The 7,500-nt window shown below is 35.4% G+C and overlaps 1 protein-coding gene across 7 annotated transcripts in view; it reads right to left on the reverse strand.

Moving 5' to 3' along the window:
* LOC123508248 (ubiquitin carboxyl-terminal hydrolase 33-like) overlaps window positions 1-7,500 on the reverse strand; it is a 98,025-nt gene that overhangs the window by 992 nt on the left and 89,533 nt on the right. The window lies entirely within an intron of this gene.

A 7,500-nucleotide genomic window follows, 5' to 3' on the forward strand; every position in this document is an offset into this window, starting at 1 on the left:
GAGGTTTAATACACAAGACAAATGGAATGGTTCAGCAAGGTTAGAGCTGGGTCAAAAGTAAGTCCATAGTACCAACTTATGCCAATGCTTCTGAAAACCATGAAAATAATTAGTAATTACCTTTCTTATCAGGTCCTCCTTACAAATATATTGCACTATGTGAAAATTCTAAAAAAACATTGCAATGTTTTGTGAGACCTGTGCTTTCTGGAGAATTGAGTTGATGATATGACAAGCAGAAGTATATCCTCACACCACCATGTAGCCAAGCACAAACTTATGTAATCATAAATCTCCAACTCTTTATGATTGTACACTTACATCAATTCTGAATATTTTCTTTCATATACATAAAGTCTTGTAGAAAGAATATCCACATTAATTGTAGAATAAACATAAGGTTATATTTATGATAAAAAAAAAAAAAAAGGAATAATATGTAAGTATATGAGCATCTAATGCATGTTTTGCTAACATAAGCATTTCTAATGTGACAAGTAAAATATCCAGTCAGTCTTTGATACAGTTAATTTCATCTTTAGCATAGCACCAAGCCATGACAAGCAGATGGATCTGAGAGAAGTTCTGACAACACACTGCCTCTTCTCTCATTACTGCATACCTACTCTTTGAAGCATATCCCGATTCTTCAACAATATACGCAAATACTTGATGTGCAAACAGAGGGCTTGAGGATAGTGGATGTTACTTTGCACTTCAAAGTAAATGAATTCATGATAGGAACCATATGGTAGATTGGCAACTGTGTGTAATACCCAGGTGATCCTTTCGGTTACTGTTATAGCGACTTTAACACCAAAGACCTCATTTTTTATCAGAGCAAATGAAATGCCTATCCTGCGATTGGACAAGAAAAACCAATGTTCTCCTCCATACTGAATATACTTGGGCTATCCTCCAACCAGAAAGTTCAGATCTCATCTTTTGTTAAAATAGCTTTCATTGAAGTTGGGTTACCATTTCTTCTCTTATTTCAGATGCAATGATCTCCAGAATGCATTCCTATTTTCCCCATTCAAATAATTATATAGATAGGATGCATTCCTCTAGTGTAATACAGAAAATCCACAAAACAAAAATTTAAGACTTTATCAGAATTTATAAACAAAAACTTATCGGAGAATAGACTACCATACATGCACCTTTCTACTCACTCACTCATTCAACTGAATATGAATCACTGCCACAAGGTTGAAAATCTGCTGAATAAAAAAAAAAAAAAAAAAAAAAAAAAAAAAACATTTGCCATCATCACTACTGTCATGATCAGCCTCACCACAATAACTATCACCAATATTATCATCACTGTTCTGACCTCCAAAACTGTTACCAGTACCACCACCACCACAACTATCACCTTTAGATATCATACTACTACTGCTACTACAACAATCACTAGTGTTACTACTGCTGCATTTATACAACATTACTGACTAAGGATACCTAATATATACATAGGGGATAACCCTTCATTATACTACAATTATAGGCAAGTTCATTATTTGGCAAAGTCTGGCACATTGTAACAAAATAAAATTTCATGGGATGAAAACAATGACTTAAAATATTATTTTCAATATATGCACTTCACTAGATGATATATGGATATTTCAGTCTCAGCATCCTGTGAATATTGAGTGTATTCTTAATTCATCAAGTAGATATTATTATTCTCAGTAATTTCAAAAGTGATGGATTAACGCAAAAGGTTGGTATAAAATTTTAGTAACAAGTGAGCAAAGTCCCTCTTTGTCTTATTTATTTTCAAAAATACTCTTTAAATGTTTCAATGATAGGTAATTGTCTGGTGACAGTTTGGCAAGTCTGCTTGGCAGCTATGGGATATTACATAACAGTTCCATTTCTCTATATTATCTTTTAAAATGATTTTATATTTTTGGTTTGTAAACTTAAATTGTAACTTTCAATATTTGTAAATTAATAATTCATAAACTGCAATTCACCTATATCACAAAAGATGTAATAACAGACTGAGATAGATGAGACTGAGATAACAATTATATGAATAAAAAAAAAAAAAAAAAAAAAGAACACTAATCAAATGTGCTTTGCAAGTTCCCATACTGACTTTACCTGTATTATAATTTCATAAAGACAGTGGTTGCAAAACCAGCAAATAGGAAGCTGCAGAAAGAAGAATGTGGCTAAAGGAGTAGACATCAAATAAGACAATATATCTATGGAGGGTGCCAGGTTTTGTGAAACTTTTCATATCTATATCATTAGGAATTTACATAAAAATCACACATTAGTTTCATGTTTCAAAGGTGCAGACATGGGAGCTTTAAATAATACAGACACATCATCAATCTCCTGATGATGACTAAAACTGATTAAGAAGACATTAAGTTTTCATTGCAAAGTGTAATCCTGCATTATTCTTATGAGACTTGCCAATTTTACAGCTTATGTTTATATGTGTGTGTGTGTATTTACCTAATTGTATTTACCTAATTGTATTTACCTAATTGTAACATACGGGAAAAGAGCTATGCTCGTGTTGTCCCGTCTCCATATCTATTAATGTCCAGCTTTTTCTTAAAATCATGAATATTCCTTGCGTTGACCACTTCCACGTCTAAACTATTCCATGCTTCCACCCTTCTATGAGGGAAGCTATATTTTTCACATCTCTCCTATAAGTGGCCATTTTAGTTTTTCCCATGCCCTCTCGACATTCTTCCATTCCACATACACAGATCTTCCCTATCCATTTTTTCCATGCCAATCATCACTCTGTATATTGCTATCAGGTCTCCCCTTTCTCTTCTGTTTTCCAGGGTTGGAAGTTGCATTCTTTTCAGTCTGTCTTCATAAGTCAAATCTCTTAAGTCAGGCACCATTTTCGTTGCAGCCCTCTGTACTTTCTCTAGTTTCCTTATGTGTTTCTTTAAGTTCGGAGCCCACTGTATTGTTGCATATTCAAGCCTCGGTCTTATCATTGCAGTAATTATTTTCTTCATCATTTCTTCATCTAGATATCTGAACGCCACTCTTATGTAAACTGATTAAGAAGACATTAAGTTTTCATTGCAAAGTGTAATCCTGCATTATTCTTATGAGACTTGCCAATTTACAGCTTATGTTTATATGTGTGTGTGTGTGTGTGTGTGTGTGTGTGTGTGTGTGTGTGTGTGTGTGTGTGTGTGTGTGTGTGTGTGTGTGTGTGTAATCAGGGTGTGTGTGTGTGTGTAATCAGGGTGTGTGTGTGTGTGTGTGTGTGTGTGTGTGTGTGTGTGTGTGTGTGTGTGTTTGTGTGTGTGTGTAATCAGGATATGCTTCAAAGAGTAGGTATGCAGTAATGAGAGAAGAGACAGTGTGTGTAATTCACCACGGTCGTCTGCTGGTCACCCAGCCAGTCTTCCCCATTACAGAGCAAGCTCAGAGCTCATAGACCGATCTTCGGATAGGACTGAGACCACAACACACTCCACACACCGGGAAAGCGAGGCCACAACCCAAGTTACATCCTGTACCTATTTACTGCTAGGTGAACAGGGGCCACACATTAAGAGGCTTGCCATTTGCCTCGCCGTGCCGGGACTCGAACCCGGCCCTCTCGATTGTGAGTCGAGCGTGTGTGTGTCTGTCTGTGTGTGTGTGTGTGTGTGTGTGTGTGTGTGTGTGTGTGTGTATATATATATATATATATATATATATATATATATATATATATATATATATATATACACACACACACACACACACTCACAGGTAACTCTCAAATTACGCGATACATGCGTTCCAAGAGACATCGCGTATATCAAAATTCACGTAAAACAAACATGTAATTCTCATAAGAAACAGTAGATAATAGGGGGGGATGCGGGTTGTGGTCCAAAAAAATTTGTACAAAATACTCTATTTATTTGGCTAAATAAACATGTTTTTATTATCTACCATTCTGAATATTAGAAGTGTATTAAAGTAAAGGGAAAAACAAAAAATAATAAGAGAAAACAACAAAACAAAGAATACGTAAACAAAACACTCACTGCGTCACTGCCTTCACCACTAACACCACAGTCAGTCACCATCTTCCTCTGAGCTTTACCACATTACCAAAAATCCACTTATCAAAAATAACCCCACATGCAGATGTAGGACGTTTTGGGGCCATCTTGGTGAATTAGAGGCAGATTGAAGAGATTCCGTCTGTACTCAGAGCTGGCAGACTGCACATGAGGCACGAGAAGAACGGGAGCTGGATCCAAGATTCTTTAACAACGTCAGAGCAACCTGGCACGAAATGACATCCATAAACGCTTGGAGGGACGGTAACGAGGTTGCTCTTAGGTTGCTGGTAACACCACCTCTCCAGGTGGTGTTACTGTATATGCATTTATGTTCACAAAACAACATTTCTATTAGCTTTTTTACAAACCTTGCCCCCAAGAAAGGATTGTTTTGTAATGCATAAAGTGAAATCTTACATGGAATACCAAAAAATAAAGCAGAGATGAGATCGCCCACAGACGAGGCGGACTCACGGCAACTCGGCCGCTTCTTCTTGTGACCGTTTTAGCTTGCATGTTGTCTTTCACCAAGATATTTGTTTCCACTCCTCTATTGCCTGCTATAATGGATATCATATCTTAGTATTCATATACGCTCATGCCATGAGGATAACCTCGACTCCGTGGCACTGAGTGATAGTGAATAACTATTGAAATACCGCGGTATTTCATTAGTAATTCACCTCCGCCTCGTCTGTGGGCGATCTCATCTCTGCTTTATTTTTTGGTATTCCATGTAAGATTTCACTTTATGCATTACAAAACAATCCTTTCTTGGGAGCAAGGTTTGTAAAAAGCTAATAGAAATGTTTTGTAAACATAAATGCATATATAAGACAGTAACACCACCCGGAGAGGTGGTGTTACCAGCAATCTGAGAGCAACATCATAGCAACCTCGTTACTGTCACTCCAAGCGTTCATGGATGCCATTTCGCGGTAGGAGATTGCTCTGACGTTGTTAAAGTTTCTTGGATCCAGCTCCTGGCAGCCAATAAGCACTTTTAGGAGGGCTACCAACCTCCACCCGCCAACAACAATGAATCTTTGTGGATGCTATTTTACGAAGGTTGGCATATGAGTAGGAGGTTTCTATGGAGGTTGTCTGTACCAAGATAGACAACAACCTGCTTCTTGGATCCGGCCCCAGAGCTCTCACCCATCGGCCAGCTGCGGAACTCTCTGGCGCACAGTTTGAAATTGCGTCTGGCACTCAGTTTGAAAATGCGGTTGGGCCAAATTGCGTATAAGCAAACGGATCGCGGAAATTAAATTGATTATATTTTTTTCGGTCACGTTATAACAAAAACGTGTAAATCAAATACACATAAATCGAGTTACCTGTTTATATATATATATATATATATATATATATATATATATATATATATATATATATATATATATATATATATATATATATATATATATATATATATATATATATATATATATATATATATATATATATATATATATATATATATATATATATATATATATATATATATATATATATATATATATATATATATATATATATATATATATATATATATATATATATATATATATATATATATATATATATATATATATATATATATATATATATATATATATATATATATATATATATATATATATATATATATATATATATATATATATATATATATATATATATATATATATATATATATATATATATATATATATATATATATATATATATATATATATATATATATATATATATATATATACAGTAAGCCCTCGTTATACGGTACATATACGTTCCTGAAAACCTTACCGCAAATCAAAATTACCATATACCGAACCTATTATAACATGTAATAATAGGTGATGTGTTCCAGCACGTCGAAAGTCACCCCTACAGACATGAAAATACATGAAAATTGTCATATAAAATAATGTAAATACTGCACAACAGAAATAAACAGAAAATATTTCTATTTCCCTTTCACTCAGCACGTATTCTATCAGATGATGTCCCTTCCGAGGTTAAGTGACAGTAGGGATTTCAGCCTTTACTCATCTTCCACTTCGTGAACAGAAGAGGCTCTGCTTTGCATATCCATTACATTCTCCCAAGCTTTTTTTATAGTCTCACAATTCTTTAACACCGTCCAGACTGTCGGCACGGCTAGGCCAAAGTTTCGACTTATGGTAGACGTACTTTCTCCCAGCTCTTTCCTCTTCAAAATATCTAATTTTACCTTAAATGTCAGACTACTCCTCTTATGTTTTGCCTTTTCAACTCCAGCAGTGTCTGCAGAATGTTTTGGGGGGCATTGTGGGTGTGTACAGGTAACTCTCGATTTATGCATGTTTGATTTACGCATTTTTGTTATGACGCGACCGAAAAAATATTATAATTAATTTAATTTGCGCAATCGATTTGCTTATATGCAATTTGGTCCAACCGCATTTTCAAACCGAGTGCCAGACGCAATTTTAAACTGCGCGCCAGCGCAGGTGGAAGCTCTGCTCTACTCGTGCCTCATTTGCATCTGCCAGCACTGAGTACAGACGGAATCTCTCTCTCTCTCTCTCTCTCTCTCTCTCTCTCTCTCTATAGAATTTACATTTCACGCAAATATATTTCTATCAGAGATCTATAATTACTTAAAAATTACTAAAATTTGAGAAAAGAATCTGCCTGTCAGTCATTCAAGCTGCCCCCCTCCTCTCTCTCTCTCTCTCTCTCTCTCTCTCATCCCAGCTGAGGGAGAGGAAGTGACCCATGGATTAACATGGTCACTTTGACCTGTGACCTCACTTGGTCACCCAAAGGGATGTGACAAAGCTCGGAGGAAACGTTGTCAAGTATTATTGTGTTTGCTAAATCAATGCAAAATATATTTGAAATTAAACACAAATTACTCTAACTTGCCTTTTTAGAGCATTACAATGTATATGTACTACTACAACACCATTCAGTTAGGAAGTATTAAGTACCTGACTTGAGGTGCATATTGGTACTATCACCTCAGCTCCTAGCAAACACAGAAGAGAACGCTAAACTATACGGGTATAGTCTGACCGGGCTTAATTTACGGCTATGGTGGGGCGAGGGGAACTCTACAGTACTGCCACGTTTCCAAAAAATGCGATGTGAAATGGAAGGTATTGGTGTACAAGGCATCGCAAATACCATCAATTCAGATGTATAAAATTTTGACTTGTGTATATAGATGGCTGAATCAACAGTAACCATCATATGCATAAAAAACTATAGAGTACCATACAAACATGGCATAAATATTCAACAGTGTTGCTGATATCAACTGTAGTAACTTATAATGGTACTTAGCGTATGTTTAGGGTGTGTAATAATATCAGCGTTACAGATATAAGATAATGAGCATGGAAAAAAGAAATAATCTATTATTCAAATAAAAAAAAAAAATTGTAGAAGT

The sequence above is a fragment of the Portunus trituberculatus genome, chromosome 24, assembly GCF_017591435.1.
Source record: "Portunus trituberculatus isolate SZX2019 chromosome 24, ASM1759143v1, whole genome shotgun sequence".
Lineage (NCBI taxonomy): Eukaryota > Metazoa > Arthropoda > Malacostraca > Decapoda > Portunidae > Portunus > Portunus trituberculatus.